The following is a 21,975-nucleotide window of genomic DNA, read 5'->3' on the forward strand; positions in this document are numbered from 1 at the left end:
TCTCTTAAGATCACTGGACTGGAATAACATTTTTGACATTTTTGCTCACATTCTATTGGCTGTAACAGATCACATGGCAAAAGCCAATGTGGCAGAAAGCTGCAAGGGGCAGAAGTGAGTCAATGGCTTTGACAATAATAAAATTTAAGAAGTACATTCCTTGGTTACTGTAATTGAGTTATCTCTCTTCTGCTTACAAAATACACTTACTGCCCCCCTCCCAACAAATGTACCAAAGATGGTTCAGATGGTTTATTCACACATACATGGCCTTAGGCTTGAAACTCACGGTCTTATGATGGATAGTTCTTCATCAGGACCAGATGTAGATTTCCTTTATTTGAAGTGAAGTGAAATGAAAAGTGTTCAGTCATGTCTGACTGTTTATAACCCCATGGACTGTACCAGCCAGGTTCCTCTGTCCATGGGATTTCCCAGGCAAGAATACTGGAGTGGGTTGCCATTCCCTTCTCCAGGGGATCTTCCTGACCCAAGAATTGAACCTGAGCTCCCTGCACTGCAGGCAGGTTCTTTATCATCAGAGCCACCAAGGAAGCCCTCCCTTTATGTGAAAGCATGTAAAGGAAATAGAGACAAATAATATACAGTGGTGAAAGCAGCACATGGTAAGTGTAATAGCAAGTACTTCTGTTTGGAAAGGAAATAATGGAAACCATATGGCAGTTACTGATTAATAGCAATTATGAAATACTTACAGGCAAGTATTCCAAGGTTCTTCTTTTTAGAAAAAGGGAATGTCCTTTGATTCGACTCCCATTCTGCACCTGATAGAAATTCTCAAGTCCCTTTCTATCCATGCCTTATATGTTATTATAGCTAACATCTTCACAATATGTGTTTATTTGTAAAATTTCAATACTGATTAAATTTCTTAATAATTATTTCATTATTATGTAAATTTGAAGAAGCCATTGCCTACTGAGACATAAACCCTTGAAACTGTCCATAAAAGTCTGAAAGCAAAAGGTAGATACATAATTAAATTATATACTTAGTATAAACTATTCAAGTACTTGATTCCAGCTTGTGTTTCTTCCAGTCCAGCGTTTCTCATGATGTACGCTGCATATAAATTAAATAAGCACGGTGACAATATACAGCCTTGACGTACTCCTTTTCCTATTTAGAACCAGTCTGTTGTTCCATGTCCAGTTCTAACTGTTGCTTCCTGACCTGCATACAAATTTCTCAAGAGGCAGATCAGGTGATCTGGTATTTCCATCTCTTTCAGAATTTTGCACAGTTTATTGTGATCCACACAGTCAAAGGTTTTGGCATAGTCAATAAAGCAGAAATAGATTTTTTCTGGAACTCTCTTGCTTTTTCCATGATCCAGCAGATGTTGGCATTTGATCTCTGGTTCCTCTGCCTTTTCTAAAACCAGCTTGAACATCAGGAAGTTCACGGTTCACATATTGCTGAAGCCTGGCTTGGAGAATTTTGAGCATTCCTTTACTAGCGTGTGAGATGAGTGCAACTGTGCGGTAGTTTGAGCATTCTTTGGCATTGCCTTTCTTTGGGATTGGAATGAAAACTGACCTTTTCCAGTCCTGTGGCCACTGCTGAGTTTTCCAAATTTGCTGGCATATTGAGTGCAGCGCTTTCACAGCATCATCTTTCAGGATTTGGAATAGCTCAACTGGAATTGTATCACCTCCACTAGCTTTGTTCGTAGTGATGCTTTCTAAGGCCCACTTGACTTCACATTCCAGGATGTCTGGATACTAGGTTAGTGATCACACCATCATGATTATCTGGGTTCAGATAATCACGATGGTGTGATCACTGACCTAGAGCCAGATATCCTGGAATGTGAAGTCAAGTGGGCCTTAGAAAGCATCACTACGAACAAAGCTAGTGGAGGTGATAGAATAAGATTTCATAAATTCTTCTTTGTATAAATTTTATGTTTTTGGAAAACACTTCCTTTTAATATCTCTTGGGGTATTTCCAATTCCATTAACTCTTTTTTGTTTTTAATCTGATTCTTTTTGTCTTATCCTGAGTTTTTAACATCTAGTTAATTGTTTAACAGGTCCATGAAATATGGTTTTTGGAGAATATTCCTTTTTAAATTTTTTTCTCATTTCTATCTTGTTTTCTGTAGTATATTTCACAGTAGTTCCTTTTGTTCCCTATTAACCACATTTCAAATTCTTCTTTGTGAGCTTTTTGCAAGACTTATATAAGAGATAAGCTATGGACAAGTACTGTCAGGGATTCTTCTGGCTGCATGTGGTGTGTGTGTCTGTGTGTATGTGTGTGTGTGTGTGTGTGTGTGTGTGAGAAAGAGAGGGGAGAGAGAGATGAGAGATAGCAAGAAGAACCAGATTTGATGTGATTTCTAACTTTGTCCAAGAAAACACTGTACATCTTTAAAATATAAACAAATAAAATCTATAAATGGAAAATTGTGCACTCCTGCCAACATTTCCATATGTTGGTGGAAATCTGGAGTTGTTTTAAATGCAAATTTAAGGTCACGAGTGGCTTCAATTTCCCCATGAAGGCCCTAGATTTATAGTCTATGTATATTGGAGGTAGAACAATATTCCCTTTAGAGGTAGTAAATGTTTTGCCATGTTAGAGAGGTTATCCTAAATCAGATCAGATCAGATTAGATCAATCGCTCAGTCGTGTCTGACTCTTGTCGACCCCATGAATTGCAGCATGCCAGGCCTCCCTGTCCATCACCAACTCCCGAAGTTCACCCAGTCTCACGTCCATCGAGTCGGTGATGCCATCCAGCCATCTCATCCTCTGTCATCCCCTTTTCCTCCTGCCCCCAATCTCTCCCAGCATCAGAGTCTTTTCCAATGAGTCAGCTCTTCGCATGAGGTGGCCAAAGTACTGGAGTTTCAGCTTTAGCATCATTCCTTCCAAAGAAATCCAAGGGCTGATCTCATTCAGAATGGACTGGTTGGATGTCCTTGAAGTCCAAGGAACTCTCAAGAGTCTTCTCTAACACCACAGTTCAAAAGCATCAATTCTTCGACGCTCAGCCTTCTTCACAGTCCAGCTCTCACTTCCATACATGACCACAGGAAAAACCATGGCCTTGACTAGACGAAGGTGTACACATATTATTTATAACCCTATGACAAACTTATAATTATTATCTAACTTCACAGATGAGAAAAGTAAGAGGCAGAAGACTAAGTAACTTGCTTTGAACCACAGATTTCTAGGTTTCTATTTTCTTTCTCCTGGTAGATTATTTTAAGACTAAGTGTGGGATTTCTTATGTGAGAACATAGATCACATGTTCAGAGTTTTTTTTTTTTTTTTTTTTTTAAGAATATTGGATTTTTATCTGGGGCTGGGAAGGAATCCTTTAGATATCCAATATATTTTGAACTCCTAAATACCTTTGAGTTTCTCAAATTTGTTTATTACTTTTGAGCTCTCAGTGTGAAGATTTCCCTTTAGGAAACTTTAAACAGGAAGGATATGATGGGACGCTGGGAGAAGTCTGTTGTAGGCTCTAGGCTCAAGTGAGAAAGAAAACTTGTTCTAAAGGTTTCTTCAAGCTAGATTCTCCAAGAGACAGAGACTCAAGGAAAAATGTTATTCTATGAATGTTGTACAGTTGGATAATGCTTCCTTGTCATGCTCCCTAGGAATCTATATTACTTGACAGATTTTTTTAAAAGATGAGGATACTATCACTTTTAAATGCAAGGTCTATTAAACTAATCAAACCTGTTTTCAAATAATTTAAGAGGATTATTAAAGTGTTTTAAAGACAATCTCTTTAACAAGTGGTGCTGGGAAAACTGGTCAACTACTTGTAAAAGAATGAAATTAGAACACTATCTAACAGCATACACAAAAGTAAACTCAAAATGGATTAAAGATCTAAACGTAAGACCAGAAACTATAAAACTCCTAGAGGAGAACATAGGCAAAACACTCTCTCACATAAATCACAGCAGGATCCTCTAAGACCCATCTCTCAGAATATTGGAAATAAAAGCAAAAATAAACAAATGGGACCTAATTAAAATTAAAAGCTTCTGCACAACAAAGGAAACTATAAGCAAGGTGAAAAGACAGCCTTCATAATGGGAGAAAGTAATAGCAAATGAAGCAACTGACAAAGAATTAATATCAAAAATATACAAGCAAATCCTGCAGCTCAATTCCAGAAAAATAAATGACCCAATCAAAGAATGGGCCAAAGAACTAAACAGACATTTCTCCAAAGAAGACATACAGATGGCTAACAAACACATGAAAAGATGTTCAACATCACTTATTGTCGGAGAAATGCAAATCAAAACCACAATGAGGTACCATTTCATGCCAGTCAGAATGGCTGCTATCCAAAAGTCTACAAGCAATAAATGCTGGAGAGGGTGTAGAGAAAAGGGAACCCTCTTACACTGTTGGTGGGAATGCAAACTAGTACAGCCACTACGGAGAACACTGTGGAGATTCCTTAAAAAAATGGAAATAGAAATGCCATATGACCCAGCAATCCCACTGCTAGGCATACACACCAAAGAAACCAGAATTGAAAGAGACACATGCACCCCAATGTTCATCACAGCACTGTTTATAATAGCCAGGACATGGAAGCAACCTAGATGTCCACCAGGAGACAAATGGATAAGAAAGCAGTGGTACATATACACAATGGAGTATTACTCAGCCATTAAAAAGAATACATTTGAATCAGTTCTAATGAGGTGGATGAAACTGGAGCCTATTATACAGAGTGAAGTAAGCCAGAAAGAAAACACCAATACAATATACCAATGCATATGTATGGAATTTAGAAAGATGGTAATGATACCCCAAAGGTCTGTCTAGTCAAGGCTATGGTTTTTCCAGTAGTCATGTATGGATGTGAGAGTTGGACTGTGAAGAAAGCTGAGCACCGAAGAATTGATGCTTTTGAACTGTGGTGTTGGAAAAGACTCCTGAGAGTCCCTTGGACTGCAAGGAGATCCAGCCATTCCATTCTGAACGAGATCAGCCCTGGGATTTCTTTGGAAGGAATGATGCTAAAGCTGAAACTCCAGTACTTTGGCCACCTTATGCGAAGAGTTGACTCATTGGAAAAGACTCTGATGCTGGGAGGGATTGGGGGCAGGAGGAGAAGGGGATGACAGAGGATGAGATGGCTGGATGGCATCACCAACTCGATGGACGTGAGTCTGAGTGAACTCCAGGAGTTGGTGATGGACAGGAAGGCCTCGCATGCTACAGTTCATGAGGTCGCAAAGAGTCAGACATGATTGAGCGACTAAAATGAACTGAACTGAACTGAATGATAACCCTGTATGCGAGACAGGAAAAGAGACACAGATGTAGATGTGTAGAACAGACTTTTGTACTCTGTGGGAGATGGCGAGGGTGCGATGATTTGGAGAATGGCATTGAAACATGTATATTATCATATGTGAAACAAATTGCCAGTTCAGGTTCAATGCATGATATAGGGTTCTTGGGGCTGGTGCACTGGGATGAAGGGATGGGATGGGGAGGGAAGGGGGAGGGGGTTCAGGATGGGGAACACATGTACTCCCATGGCAGATTTATGTCAATGTATGGCAAAACCAATACAATATTGTAAAGTAATTAGTCTCCACTTTAAATAAATAAATTTGTATTTAAAAAAATATAAAAAATTTCACAAAACATGAAAAAAAAAACATTTAGTAACTAAAGAAAGTAAAATCCTCTGAATACCTTCATTCTTAGCAAACAACTATAGATTACATGAAATTTAGTAATATACTACATTTACCTTTGAAATAAAGAAGAAATATAATAAATAGGGGTACAGTCAATAAGTTTTGAATATAATCATCACTTGGTATCTATACGTGAAAACGACTCAAAAGATTTCTGACCAAGTAAGAATAGCAATTTTATATTCTTCAACCAGATAAACTATTCCTTTCTTCCTCCTTTCTTTATGTTTTGTTGAAAATTATCATAATATACTAGAAAGTTTTTAAATGCACACAATTTAACAATACACACAGAAAGAATGCATTCAATTTTTTGGAGAACAGGCTATCTAAGTTGACTCAGCAATAATCTTATTTTGCCAGCCATCATTTATACATAATGACAATCTTAGAGTGAAAAATAGCCAAACAAATCATGGTGATCTTTCACTTCAAAAGATCAAGTGCACATTTCATGCGAATGAGAAATACAAACCTGAAAATGCTCTAATTAGCTTTGTTAGCCCCTCTTAGTAAAGTTAAAGACAGCATGCCAAGTCCAATATAATTAGTCAGATTATCGCATGATAGAAGAAATTTGACTTTAAATCATAGACTGTATTAAATTGATCTTGATGAAAACATTGACAAAGTCCACATTTGCAACTCATGCCACAGATTATTGGCATTGGTAACATCTGCATTAATAAGAGAAAACACATATAGTCTATGTCACATACATAAAAACATTTAGGTTTGTTTAAGTAAAGGACAAACATAGAATGATACAATGTAAATAACTGACAACTAACAATGAAGAGGATAAGGTAAGTCTCCCAGTTATCCCTGAGAAACTTCATTATTGCTGAATTATTACATAGAATATGATTTGTTCTTTTATTTCAATAATTGGAATAAAAAATAAGTCTTGAAACAAGTAGCAGACCTGAGAGACATTAATTAAGTACCATCGAGGGACTTTGAGACCAATTATATGTGTCTCATAAGCAAGTCATAGAGTAGAATATTGTTACTAAACTATGACTTCTCACCTGAATGAATATGTTGATTTTGACTTCTTTAAACAAGACTGTGGACACAAAGTTAGGGATGTTTTGTTGTTGTTTTATAAGAGGAAGGCTAAAGTGAGACAAGACTTTTTTTTTTTAGACTTATAGGAAGCAGATGTATTCAAAAAGTGGTTGGGAGTGTGAGTCGGTGATTTTTTCAAGAGATGAGGAGATTGAAGACATAGAAGGGGGATTTGTTAGGGCTAGAGACCAGGGGATTGGGGCAGGATAGGAGAGAGCCCATTGACAGACAGTGGGTCAGGGGAAGCAGAGTCAGGAGCATAGCCCTGGGATTCACAAGTATTTATAGGATGGGTTCAAACACAATGATTGTTAAGAACGTGAAAAATTCAAGCTGTGCATGAAAAATTCAAGCTGTGCCGGAGTCTAAGTGAGAGAAAATGGGGGAGAGAGCGTTTTTTTTTTTTTTTTTTTTTTTTAAGTAAGGAACAAAAATTAAAGTATGACTCTGGAAACTACAAAATGTCTAAACTTTTGATACCTACTGTATTTTTCAAACTGACAACCCATTCCTTGTATGAATCACAATTACTTTATATATTCTAAGAATAGAAAAATACTCCCATTAAAATTCGATAATGATGCTTTCTTATCAATTGTAAAACCCATTCTGATTTCAGAGGTGTTGAAATACAAAAATGATGACAAATGGTGGCTATGATTATGTACCCTATTACATCTAGAACATTGCTTCATCAATTATCCTTTCTCTCATCTGAAGCTTCAATCTCTCTGACTTTTCTGGATCATTCTTCTCTGCCTACTTTTTTTTTTTTTTTTTTAATCCTCCCTCCCAATATAAAAACTAAAGCAGAGCAAAGACACTATAAATTTCAGCTCAGCTGAATTCAGCAACTCAATTTTGCTCTGCTGTAAATGGTCTAGGCTTTTATTTAAATTTCTCTAATTCTTTTCTTTTCTATCTGACTCAAAATAACCCCTCTTATATAAAATTTCCAGAAATCATCTCTTCTTCATATGAGATCTCATAGGACTTTGGACAGTTTCTCGTATCACATCATAGATTCCTTTTTGCACAGGTTTTTTTCTTTTTTTCTTGTGAAAGTTTTTTTTCAGTTTCTTTTCTGGGACATGGGTAGAGAATGTTTTTTAAAATGAAATGATATATCTTGTGACCATGTATAACATATAGCAGCTTTATGACAGTAGATAAATTGCTCATTCAGTTAATGTTTCCTGAAACTAAGTTTCCTTGTTTGTAAAGCAAGAATATTAATATCTATTTTACAGTGTTTCATGATGTCATTGTGAAAAAGAAATATCATTAAAACATCTTGCACCATGTTTGACACCATGAGATGAATATTAAGTTATTTAGTTATTTCTCTTTTCTTTGTATCTCCCTTATCTCCCATTTCTCTTTGTGCAGAGTAAAAAATAAAATAGTTCTGAAATTCCATTGCTTTCTATAAATTCCCAACAAACACAAGCTCACATTAAGCATTATTTTTAGAGAAATGTGCATGGTCTCTGTAAAATTGATTAACTAGTCTATACTTCAAGAGTCCAGACTTTAAAACATTAAAACAAGTTATAAAGAAATGTCATGTTGACACATTACCTTGTTAGCTACAGGAGTCTGTCAGCATTGACTAAATAGTAAGTCTGTGTACAGCAGAATGATTTCATTGAATCCATTTCTTTATAGGGGATGCTATGTGGGCTGTAACGTGAGTGGCTAGGAACTGACAGGGTTTGGAGAATTGTGGGTCAGGGGTGAGTGAGAGTCTGTGAAATGACAAAACTGTTTTCCCTACAAAGCACTCATCTCTTTCTATTACAGTTCCTAAAAACAAAAATCACAAATATAGGATTACAGGTAAATAGTACAAAGGAGAGGTTTTATTGAATCATTTTCTCTTCTTTCACCTTCAGGTAGGAAAAGAAATGAGGCTTTCAGGATAGAATTTAAACTGATATATGGGATCAATGTGAACATTGGAGTTTTACCCAATGATAATTATCCACAAATGGTTAATTTCTAGTTAAATAGTGAGTGAAAGACTAAGTATTTATGTATTTTCAATGCTACCATAATAACATGAATAATTTTACTATAATGCTCAAAGCAATCACCATCACAACAAAAATCAAGGAGCCTTGGTAAAGGTCCTTTTCCAGAGCACAGCATTTACTGAGAGTCTTAAGGGACTCCCACAGGGCCCCCTCCCCAACTTCCCGGCAAATCATTTTCCTCTGCCATGACACCATCTGTCTCCAAATTTACACCACCCAAGAGATTAATTCCTAGGAGGAGGAAATTACAGGGCTTACTTCCATGACCCTAGGAGAACAACAGTTTTAATTCTACCATTGGTTGCAGCCCTATTTATTCAGCTTTTATCCGAAGCAACAGGTGAGCCATCATCATATGGACATTTATCCAAATATCTCTGTGTCCTCCTTAATCTGACCAAATCTCCCATCTTTTCCAAGTCCCACAAACACTTTTATTATATTTCTCAGAAATTGCAACCAAGTCTTCCCCATCCTCAACATTTGTCAGAATGTTCTTCTTTATCCATCTTCTTTATCCAACTGAAATATAGGAGCCAAAACAAAGCAAAATAAAACAGACAAATAAAGAAAACCAGGCATCACTTCAGGGTGGCTCTTTTCTACCCACCCACCCCCAGCCCACTTTGTCTACCATGAGCCTTGGAACTGGTTTCCTCCTCCTTTTTACTTCTAGACACTTCTTCCTCCATTCTCAAACAAACCAATGAAAATAAAGCTGCTTTTGTTGATGACCATCAGACCATAGCACTTCCTTGTTACAGCCATTAACAATTTTCTCAGTTGTTCTCAAACATTGACGATTTTAAGACGTTAACACCAGCTCAACAGAGATCTCTCTATCATGCTCCTATCTTTACTGGTTACTTAAGCAACTACCTAACAAAATATCCAATTTATTGATATCTGAAGTCTCCTCATCAAATGACTTTTTCTCCATCTCAGCTTCTAGTTTACAGCCTAAAATCTCTTATAACCTCTAACTTATACTATTAAAAAAATCTCAATGTTAAGTATTCTGCTAATTACCAACTCCTATATTTCCTGGTCATTGTTAGCAATTACCATAATTCACCATTATCCATTTTTATTATGGCCATGAAGGTTAAAGTGTTAGCAGCTCAGTCGTGTCCAACTCTTTGCAACCCCATGGACTGTAGCCTACCAGGTTCCTCTGCCCATGGAATTCTGCAGGCAAGAATACTGGAGTGGGTAGCTGTTCCCTTCTCCAGGGGATCTTCCCAACCAAGGAATCAAACCCAGGTCTCCTGCACAACTTTTTCTCTGCATCACCTTACTCTTATCTGGACATCCCTAATACACAGTTCACATTCCCTGTGACATAGGAAGCCTTACTGTTCTCCAAGCTTGATGATGTGTTAGACAGGTTTCTTTCTGAAGAGAGACCTCTAACTTCCTTTTTCTTAGAGCATTTATTTTAGAACACTTGAAATTTTAAATTGTTTCTCTGCCTTTTTGAAAAGTAGGGGCATGTAAATCAGCCTCTTGGCAGTTTTACAACCGAGGAATGTCTTTCTCAAGGAGGAGGAGCCATCCCTTTAAAATATAATCATTAAGAAAGAGAGCACTCCTAGACTGACAGTTAAGCCAAATATCAAGAGGTGCAACACTAGCTAGCTGAGTTGACAAAGAATGTTGTATCTTTTTTTGAGATGATGAGTCCATATAAAAAATTAAATAGTAGAAATCAAAGTACTTTTAAATGTGAGATTATAATTCTAATCTTTATGGTACTGTTTGATTGTAACATTTATAAAATAAAGCCATAAAAAAAGAATTATCAAAAAAAAAAAAAGTAGAAGCACCTCTAGCTCCGTCTCTACGAGAGGGTAGGCACCTAACATCTTCTTTCTATAGGCATTAATTAGCAAGAACAGATGCCCTAATCCCATTAACCACCTCAACAAGGAGTTTTCTCTTCCATTGCTTCTTCCTTATCTCCCAGTCTGCCTTGAATCCACTTCTATTACTCTTTCTACCCTTCCAAGGAGACCACTCATGGCAGTGTTATCCATGATATATGTGTTGCCAAAGTGGCAATTCAAATAACTTCTTTTCAGCCCACTTGCTCTCTCAATTAACTCAAATTACTCCCCTCATTTTAAAATATTTTCTTCTGTTGACTCTGTGATAGTGTATTTCTGCCTAATCTTCCACATTTTGATTACCTTTCCCAGGTTGCCTTTGCTAGGGCTTCCCTGGTGGCTCAGAAGTTAAAGCGTCTGCCTGCAAGGCGGAAGACCTGGGTTCAATCTCTGGGTCAGGAAGATCCCCTGGAGAAGGAAATGGCAACCCACTCCAGTATTCTTGCCTGGAGAATCCCATGGATGGAGGAGCTTTGTGGGCTACAGTCCAAGGGTCACAAAGAGTCAGACAGGACTGAGCAACTTCACTTTCACCTTTCACTTTCATCCTTTACTCAATCCCTGAATATCCTAGTTCCAAGGGGCTAAGGAATTGCCTCAGACTCTATCTTCTTTCCTATGGATTCTCGTTCATTAAAAAATACCCTCTACTCACCATTATTTAAATATTATTAGTGGTCTGTTGTGTTTCTGTATTTCTAGGCTCAACTCTGTCCCTGAACTTCCAACTGTCGAACATCTCTACTTTCATAAAACATTATTTTTATACTAAAGGAAAATTATTTGGACTTTACTGACTATACCAAAAGATTGATGGAGGTATATCTAAGAAAAGTAAAGTGAGACAAATATCTTTAACCAGAAAATTAAATAAAATGTTTCATAAAGCACTGTTCATTATTATAGATAACTATCTTTAGAGTGTGAAAGTTGTTAGGGCTGTCTTCTCCAAAGCAGATTAATGTTAATTACATATGATATAAAGTATATGAGTTTTACTGTTTTTATATAAATCTAAGGCTCACTCCATACTTAAGAAATAACATGTTATAAAAGCCCAAGTCTGTAATGTCTCTGAAACTTCAAGAGTTTGGACAAAAGTCATGGTTTTCATACAATCTTCCATGGGGTTCTTCAGGTCTTTAACAATATCTTTAGGATGAAGTAGGGATGAAGGGAAATTTTGTAGGCTCAATCTCCTGCCTTCCCCTCAACCAGAGCATCTTTCTTTAGACTTTATAAATTGAGGTTCCCTGTATATTTCAATTAGATGACATTTAGGACTATATAATATTTTATTGTGTCCCCACTTTAAAAATAGATAATCCTCTATAAGGGCTACCCTAGTGGCTCAGTTGGTAAAGGATCTGCCTGCAATGCAGAAGACCTGGGTTCTATCCCTGGGTGGGGAAGAGCCCCTAGGATAGAAAATGGCAACCCACTCCAGTGTTCTTGCTTGGGAAATCCCATGAACAGAGGAGCCTGGCAGGATAGAGTCCATGGGGTCACAAAAAGCTAGACACAACTTAGCAAATAAACCACCACCTCCCCAAATAAACACAATCCTCCCCAAAAATCTTACCCCTAATGGTGTATTAGTTAAAACTATTGCACTATAAATGTTGACTCAGTACTTAAAATAACAAATATGGTATCCATTCTCAGTGAAAATCAGTATTTGGAGTATAATGGAAAGAGCACTAGGAACAGGAGATAGGTCTTCAATCATTTCCTTTTCATCATTAACTGTGTGAACATGACTCTTCCTGCCTTACAAAGCTCTTGGGGCAATTAATTAATTCCATATAAGTCTGGCCTTATAAGTCTCTTGAGTGTTTGGGAAAGAGCTCAAGGCATCCTTGTTAATTTTGAATTCAAAAGGAGTGTATTTAATAGAAAGCAATTTCAGCTCTATTACTTATTTCATTCATTAACATTAATTTATCAAATCTCTTGAAGCATATTGTCAAAGCATGTCAGTTTTTGTATCAACTAGGGATACTTTAAAATAAATATGATCCCTGCCCTCACAAAGCTTATGCTCTGAAGCAGACAGATACTAATCAAATATTGTGTTAGTTGCTCAGTTGTGCCCAACTCTTTGTGACTCCATGGCTGCAGCCCACCAGGCTCCTCTGTCTATGGGATTTTCCAGGCAAGGATACTGGAGTGGGTTGCCATTTCGTTTTCCAGGAGATTTTCCCAACCAAGGGATAGAACCCTGGTCTCCTACACTGCAGGCAGACTCTTTACCAACTGAGCTATGAGGGAAGCCCCATGTTTACTTAGGGCTTACCAAATTTTATACACACACACACACACACACACACACACATGTTTTGCTTAATATTTGGGGCTTCCCTCATAGCTCAGTCGGTAAAGAATCTGCCTGCAGTGCAAGAGAACAGGGTTCTATCCTTCGGTTGGGAAGATCTCCTGGAAAAGGAAATGGCAACCCACTCCAGTATCCTTGCCTGGAAAATCCCATAGACAGAGGGGCCTGGTGGGCTGCAGTCCATGGAGCCGCAAAGAGTTGGGCACAACTGAGCAACTAACACAAGTAAGCATGACCAGGTGATACGACATTTTATAGCTCAAAGCTGCACTGGAAAGTAGAAAAGTGTTCAATAATTGGAAAGTTGAATCACCAATAAAATAGTTGTATATCATTATGAATTAGTAAAAAGGCTAAACTCGTAATTATTTTAAAATAAAAGCTGCCTTTATATTTAAAGTACAAGCTATAAAAGTGTTACTTCATGAAAACCTCTAGGGGAAGTTATTTTAATGACTATATCATAATAAATTATAATTGGGTTTTCTACAGTTGCATGTACTGTATGCCTTTGAAGTTATTACTTTGCTGGAGGGTATATTTCTTACATTCTTAATTATTCCTATGGAAGTTTTCTTCATTATTAATTTGGCCTCTCTATAAAATAAGAATGTGCTAAGTCAATTTCAGCTTAGCTCCTTTGCAAAGGATCACCGAAATTTTGAGAACACTGAGAACTGTACAGTATCGAAAGGCAATAATGATTAATATTTAGAATTAAATATCAAACAGATAAATAAATATAAGTAATGGGATATATTGTACTTCCTTGTAGCTCAGTCGGTAAAGAATCTGCCTACAGTGCAGGAGACCCAGGTTTGATCCCTGAGTTGGGAAGTTTCCCTGGAGAAGGGAATGGCAACCCACTCGAGTATTCTTGCCTGGCAAATCTCATGGACAGAGGAGCCTGGTGGGCTGCAGTCCAGTTCAGTTCAGTTCAGTCGCTCAGTCCTGTCCGACTCTTTGCGACCCCATGAATCGCCGCACGCCAGGCCTCCCTGTCCATCACCAACTCCCGGAGTTCACTCAGACTCACGTCCATCGAGTCAGTGATGCCATTTAGCCATCTCATCCTCTGTCGTCCCCTTCTGCTCCTGCCCCCAATCCATCCCAGCATCAGAGTCTTTTCCAACGAGTCAACTCTTTGCCTGAGGTGGCCAAAGTACTGGAGTTTCAGCTTTGGCATTATTAATTCCAAAGAGTCGGGCACGACTGAGCTACTAACCCCTACCCTTAATGGAATATATTACTTTGGACTGAAAGGAGATCCCCTGGACTGCAAGGAGATCCAACCAGTCCATCCTGAAGGAAATCAGTCCTGAATATTCATTGAATGGACTGTTGTTGAAGCTGACATTCCAATACTTTGGCCAAAGAACTGCTTCATTTGAAAAGACCCTGATGCTGGGAAAGATTGAAGGTGGAAGGAGAAGGGGAAAAAAGAGGATAAGATGGGTGGATGGCATCTCCGACTCAATGGACATGAGTTTGAGTAAACTCCAGGAGTTGGTGATGGACAGGGAAGCGTGGTGTGCTACAGTCCATGGGGTTGCAAAGATTTGGACATGACTAAGCCAATGAACTGAACTGAATAAAAAATAAAGTAAGACTTTATGTTGGTGAGAGGATGTCTGAAGCTTGAGTACTTCTATAGCCAAAATCTTAGTACTGTTAAAATTATCCTATTATCATGTATAGTCAAACTTTTAGGTTTTACATGTTGAAGTAGACAGATGACAAATATCTCTATTAAAAATAAATCAACAAAATCTGTCCTCACAAGATAATCTTCCTTTTTCTGTTGCCTTCATCCAAATTCTAAATTTAAACTGTACTCTTTTTAATACAGTAAATATAACTACTTTTCTACTAATATTATATTCAATTACCTAAAACAAAGGCAATTAACCCAAGTATTTTTCTGACTACGAATAAGGATAGGAAAAATTCCTCCTACACATGCACCTCAGCTTCCTTTCCTCATTTTAGATCTTCATTCTCTGAAGGGAATTCTGAATCAATAAATTGGATTGACTTATGATCAATGAAGTTAAATTTCAAACTGTAGTCAGCTTAATTGCAGTAGTTTTCTTTTTCTTATTTTAGCTTTTTATTCGTTTAAAAATATCCATTATCCACTCCTCCACAGGTAGCTAGAGACAGTATCCTAAGAGAAAATATTTCTGCTTCAAAAATTTTCTGTGTAAGTCCTTAAGAACTATGGTATAAATATACATGGAATACATAATATTTAGAAAGAAAATTTAAGTTTGAGGTAATTTAAAAGTGCCAGTCTCATGGGTAAAGATTTAAAGATTTTGTACTTCAAACTTGTGGAGAATACCAGTTATACTCTCACTGGTTATTATTATGGACATCATGAGATCTAATGATTGAGGAGGGAGACTCACAGAGAGAGACAGAGAGATACATTAAGGGAGAAAGTCCAAAATCAATAGAGGAGGCCAGTGAGCTGGAGACCAGGGAAGAGTAACTGTTCAAGTATGAAGCAGTCTGCTGGCAAAATTCTCTTATCCTTTTGAGTAGGTTTTACCTTCCAAATTATCCTAATTGTATTCTCTATCCCACTGCTCATTGCTTCATTTCCAGCGATTTTGCCTGTGTGCTCCACCCACTTCATTCTACCCAGGGTCCTCAGCAGGAAAAGTGTCTCAGATCTTCCAGTTCAGTTCAGTTCAGTTCAGTTGCTCAGTCATGTCCGACTCTTTGTGACCCCATGAATCACAGCATGCCAGGCCTCCCTGCCCATCACCAACTCCCAGAGTTCACTCAGACTCACATCTGTCCAGTCAGTGATGCCATCCTTCCATCTCATCCTCTGTCATCCCCTTCTCCTCCTGCCTCCAATCCCTCCCAGCATCAGAGTCTTTTCCAATGAGTCAACTCTTGCATGAGGTGGCCAAAGTACTGGAGTTTCAGCTTTAGCATCATTCCTTCCAAAGAAATCCAAGGGCTGATCTTCTTCAGAATGGACTGGTTGGATCTCCTTGCAGTCCAAGGGACTCTCAAGAGTTTTCTCCAACACCACAGTTCAAACGCATCAATTCTTTGGCACTCAGCTTTCTTCACAGTCCAACTCTCACATCCATACTTGACCACAGGAAAAACCATAGCCTTGACTAGACGGACCTTTGTTGGCAAAGTAATGTCTCTGCTTTTGAATATGCTATCTAGGTTGGTCATAACTTTCCTTCCAAGGAGTAAGCGTCTTTTAATTTCATGGCTGCAGTCACCATCTGCAGTGATTTTGGAGCCCCAAAAAATAAAGTCTGACACTGTTTCCCCATCTATTTTCCATGAAGTGATGGGACCAGATGCCATGATCTTTGTTTTCTGAATGTTGAGCTTTAAGCCAACTTTTTCACTCTCCACTTTCACTTTCATCAACAGGCTTTTGAGTTCCTCTTCACTTTCTGCCATAAGGGTGGTCATCTGCATATCTGAGGTTATTGATATTTCTCCTGGCAATCTTGATTCCAGCTTGTCTTCCAGTCTAGCGTTTCTCATGATGTACTCTGCATATAAGTTAAATAAGCCGGTGACAATATACAGCCTTGATGTACTCCATTTCCTATTTGGAACCAGTCTGTTGTTCCATATCCAGTTATCAACCCACAATACAGTTCAGAGGCTTTGACTCTCTTGTCTGCTTCCCCCAAGTCTCTCTTTCACAGTTTGACATGAATGATAGATCCAGACATTGTTTCACTACGTTTCCAGACTCTTTTCACAAGCAAAGGGACCTACCCTACTCCTCAACTTAAAGGTAGAGACCTGCAGGGGCCATGATCCAAGGAGTCTGAATTCTGGCTCTTCCAACTTTATCAAGAGCCCAGCAGTCCAATGGTTCTAGTCCTGCTAGTTTCTTTGCATTTCTGCTCAATTTCTTGGCTGTCAAAATGTAAATATTATTTTTAATTGACCATGATCCTTTTTTTATGTTTTATCTTCCATTAATTTTTATCTGAGTGAAAGAATATACCAGAGCATCCACTTTCTAAGCCATTCTGGCTAAAGGATGGGACTTATTTTTTAGTGAAAGACATTTGTATTCAGAAGTCAGAAACTGAAAATATCAAGAATTTTCTCTGATCTCTCAGTTTCATCATCTTAATCTTTATGCAATGACTTCTATTTGTAAAGAAAAGATGTGTCACTGTGGAGTCTTACCAGATCTTTCACTTGTTCCACTAAACAGAAAACATACTTGCTCACTTGATCAGTGCTTGCTGGGGATAGTTTATTCCGCATACTCACTCAGGTAGAAAAAAAGGGAGATAGCTAGGAGGCATTTTATTTTTTTAAGTAAAGAATCACCATTTTGAGGCTGCTTAAAAAAAAAAAAATCTTGGCTTTTAAGCAAACAAAAAGACTTGACCAAAACTTTAAGATTTTTTTGTAACATCCCCAGTTACTAAAATACTGAAAAATATTATTTTTTTGATTTCTAGAGAATAAAAGCCAACTAAAAATATGTTTTTAGAAGAGAATATATATATATATATATAGCTTTGGGTGACTAACCACACAATCATAGCAATCTGGTTCAGTAAGGTCTCTTTTATACAGTTCTTCTGTGTATTCTTTCCATCTCTTCTTGATCTCTTCAGCGTCTACTATGTCTCTACCACTTTTATCCTTTATTGTGTCTATCTTTGGGCAGAATTCTCCCTTGATGTTCCCAGTTTTCTGAAGAAATCGCTAGTCTTTTCCCTTTTGTTGTTTGCTTGTATTATTAAGCACTGCTCATTGAAGAAGTCCCTCTTGTCTCTTCTAGCTACTCTTTGGAACTCTGTATTTAATTGGATGTAACTTTCCCTCTCTCCCTTGCTTTTCACTTCCCTTCATTCTTCCACTATTTGTAAAACCTCCTCAGATAACCACTTTGCCTTTTTGCTTTTCCTTTTATTTGGGATGGTTTTGTTCACTGCTTCCTGTACAATATTACAGACCTCTGTCCACAATTCTTCAGGCACACTGTTAACTAGATTTAGTCCTTTGAATCTATTCTTTACCTCTACTGTGAATTCATACAAGATTGAAGTCATACCTGTCTGGCCTAGTGTTTTCTTTAGTTTAAGCCTAAATTTGCAATGAGAAGCTGGTGATCTGAGCTACAGTCAGCTTCAGGTCTTTTTTTTTTGCTGACTGTGTAGAGCTTCTCCATCTTCAGTTACAAAGAATGTAATCAATTTGATTTTGATAGCCATCTACCTATCTATCTATATACACACACACAGAAAGACAGGGAGGGAAATATAGTTTGTGGATATTCCCAAGTCTCAATTTCATGCTATAATTTTTAAAAAAATGAATCAAGTACAAAGTAATATGTTTGTACTTACATTTTGTTTCAAGGGCAAAAGTATCACATTTTTCAATTTTATAGGATCAATAAATTTCATGAGGTTTTATGCTAATTCAAAAGACCTTATAAACACCTATTGCTATGTTTGACAAAATGGAAAAATACTTTTCTTCTACTCCTTAGGAAAAAGTCAGAATATAAAAGTAGAATATCACATCTAATTATCTACAGAACTCACTGGATCTTTTGTACTTTCACTGCCCTACTGTAAAAAAAGCTTACTACATAAATCAATCACTTCCAAGTTTTAATTACCTAGGTATAGTTATATTCAGCATAATAGAATTAGAGTACTGTATATATCATCAAGTGCTGTTCGTTCTACCCATCCCCGACCCCAAACCTTTCTCAAATCTACTTATTTCTTTTCAGTTCCTTTAAAAGTCCTGTGTTCATAATGTTACCACTATAATAAACTGGCCTCACATTTTCATTTCTGGTCTTCTCCAATCCATCCTTACAAAAGAAATTCAGATTACTGCACTTTTCTCCTTAAATCCCTCAGTAACTTCTTAGTACTTTTAAAATAAAATCCAAACTTTTTACAAAGACCACACACATGTCCTCGATGCTCTAGCTGGTGTGCCATGTTCCATCTTCACTCTCCTCAAGCAGGAGGGAGCCTGCTTCCCTGGTGCTCTATTCTTTGAACACTGTTTCCAGTGCTACTTCTGGGCACGTGAATATCCTAATCCCTCACCCTGGAATGTTCTTTCCTATGTTGTTTGCTTGGATGACTCCTTCTAATCTTTCAGGTCTCAACTCAAATGTTACCTCTTCATGCAAGCCTTCCCTGACTTTCCTGTCTGAAGATGCTCTCCCTCGTTTCTCTCTTCTTACGACCCTGTTAATTTTTTTTAATAGTATTCAACACAATCTGTAACCAATCCAACTATCTGTTTTTTGTTTATAGTCAATCTCATTTAGAATACAAAATTCATGAGTGCAAATATTTATTTATGTCATTCATTGTTGAATCCTGGGAGTTGGTACAGTATCACCATGTAGTAGAGACTCAGTAAATATCTACTGCTTGTTTGAGTTTGGGGATTGTGTTAGTACTATATACAGCTTAGAATCACAGCTACCTCATTTCAAGTCCCTCCTTATTTGTTTTTGCTTTTTTTTTTTTGCCTCTTTTCCTTGGGCACCCCAGTAATTTGAGCCTCATTCCTCTTAATTATGTATGTTAAAACAATGACCAGTAGCATTTATCAAACAGTGTTGCTTTTGTCCAGTCACTAAGTCATGTCCAACTCTCTGTGACCCCATGGACTGTAGGATGCCGGCTTCCCTATCCTTTACTATCTCCCGGAGTTTGCTCAAACTCATGTTCATTGAGTCAGTGATGACATCCAACCATCTCATCCTCTGCAGTCCCCTTCTCCTCCTGCCTTCAATCTTTCTGAGCATCAGGGTCCTTTCCAGCGAGTCAGGTGATGAAAGTGTTGGGGCTTCAGCTACAGTATCAGTCTTTCCAGTGAATATTCAGGACTGATTTCCTTTAGGATTGACTGGTTTGATCTTGCTGTCCAAGGGACTGTAAAGAGTCTACTCAAGCACCACACTTTGAAAGTATCAATTCTTCAGCGATCAGTCTTCTTTATGGTCCAACTCTCATATCTACACCTAACTACTGGAAAAACCATAGCTTTGACTATATGGACCTTTGTTGGCAAAGAGATGTCTCTGCTTTTAAAAATACTGTCTAGGTTTGTCATAGCTTTCTTCCAAGCAGCAAGCATCTTTTAATTTCATGGCTGCAGTCACTGTCTTCAGTGAGTTTGGAGTCCAAGAAAATAAAGTCTGTCACTATTTCCATTTTTCCCTTATATTTGTCATAAGTGATGGGACCAGATGCCATGATCTTATTTTTATGAATGTTGAGTTTTAAGCCAGCTTTTTCACTCTCCTCTTTCACCTTCATCAAGAGGCTCTTTAGTTCCTCTTTGCTTTCTACCATTAGACTGATATCATCTGCATATCTGAGGTTATTGATATTTCTCCCTACAATTTTGATTCCAGATTTTGATTCATCCAGCCCAGCATTTCACATGATGTTAAATAATCAGGGTGACAACACATAGCCTTAACATACTCCTTTCCCAATTATGAACCAGTCCAGTCAGTGTTCCATGACTGGTTCTAACAGTTGCTTCTTGACCTCTAAATGTTGCTTATTGATCACTGAATGTGTGTAAAGCATTCTGATAGAGATTTAAAGGGATCAATTATTTTAACTGTTAAGTTAATCCTGAGGTAAACATTATTAACATTCCCATATTTTAGACTGAGAAAATTGAGCCTGAGTTAATTAACTTTCCAAAAGTCACAGACTCAACAGTCTTATCAGACTGTGCTCTGAGGCTGCAATGGGATACTACCTGCAACGCTGTTGTGGTGGTGATTACTGTAGTTACTGTTGGGCCAAGGAAGTTTGTTAGTTCAGTTACACTCGTGTAGAACAGTTCAAGGTTTCAGTAGCCATGACACATGAGTTCTGGGGCGTTCTTTGTATTTTCCTGTACAACTGGTGTGAATCATTATACCTGGTTTACTAATACAGATCAAGAAAAATGTTTTGACTGTCCACCTTCCCTTCAGTATTGGGTTGGTCAAAAAGTTTTTTGAGTTTTTCCTTAAGATCTTGTGGAAAACAACAACCAAACATTTTGGCCAACCTAATACAACTTTCACATTGTTGTCTTAATTAAATCTGTTGAATTTCAGTAAAAACTCACATGATTAGATTTTATTTTCCCAGAATTTTTTGCTTGACATCTTACAAACTGGTGTAAAGGCTTTCATTAAAAAATGAATGTACAACCATTGCATCTCATCAGAGACTACATATTTTCCCCCAATATAAAGCCACTTAAAATTTAAATTTCAAATAAATATTTCATTTCTTGGGTATACTTGTGTGTTTCAAAATACCCAAGCTTAAATTATTGAAGAAAAATTGAGTAATCCCTACTTTACTGTTTCAGAGCACAGATATATTATCTGTGTCCAATTAGAATTTATTTCACTCTCATTTAAGCTCTTACAGTAGCTTATTCATACCACTTAGCCTATCATCAATCAAGAAATGCTTGGTGTTTGGATAATATTTTTCTGTTTTGAATTTTTATACCCCACATTAGATTCTGAGCTCCTCACAGACTAATAAATGCTGCGGACTTAATAGACCAGCTGTGTTATGACTCTGTGCCCTGAGGCTGGGTATCTTATCTTCTACCTCTCGGACTCCTACATACCCATGGGTTTCTACATTTTGCCTAATAATAAAACATGGCAAATCACAGTTATAAGAGGTGATTGATGAAAAATTATGGTTTCACATTGTGGTGGTCTGTAGTCTCCCAACCAAGAGAGTCTCCTTTTTTGGAAGGTGGAAGCTACAATGTAGTCTTATGAGGTAATAAAACACACCCTGTCAAACAATAAGTAACCTTCATAAGGTATTTCACTGGTGTTTCAATACAGAGAGGCAAGAACTATAAACCCAGGTCCTGCTTTGATAGTCTATTAC

At 37.5% G+C, this 21,975-nt stretch overlaps 1 pseudogene; it reads right to left on the reverse strand.

Moving 5' to 3' along the window:
- Positions 1-17,323, reverse strand: part of LOC109570119 (E3 ubiquitin-protein ligase MGRN1 pseudogene) — a 43,446-nt pseudogene extending 26,123 nt beyond the window's left edge.
- Between the last annotated feature and the right edge of the window lie 4,652 nt (positions 17,324-21,975).

Source organism: Bos indicus, chromosome 16 (genome assembly GCF_029378745.1).
Source record: "Bos indicus isolate NIAB-ARS_2022 breed Sahiwal x Tharparkar chromosome 16, NIAB-ARS_B.indTharparkar_mat_pri_1.0, whole genome shotgun sequence".
NCBI lineage: Eukaryota > Metazoa > Chordata > Mammalia > Artiodactyla > Bovidae > Bos > Bos indicus.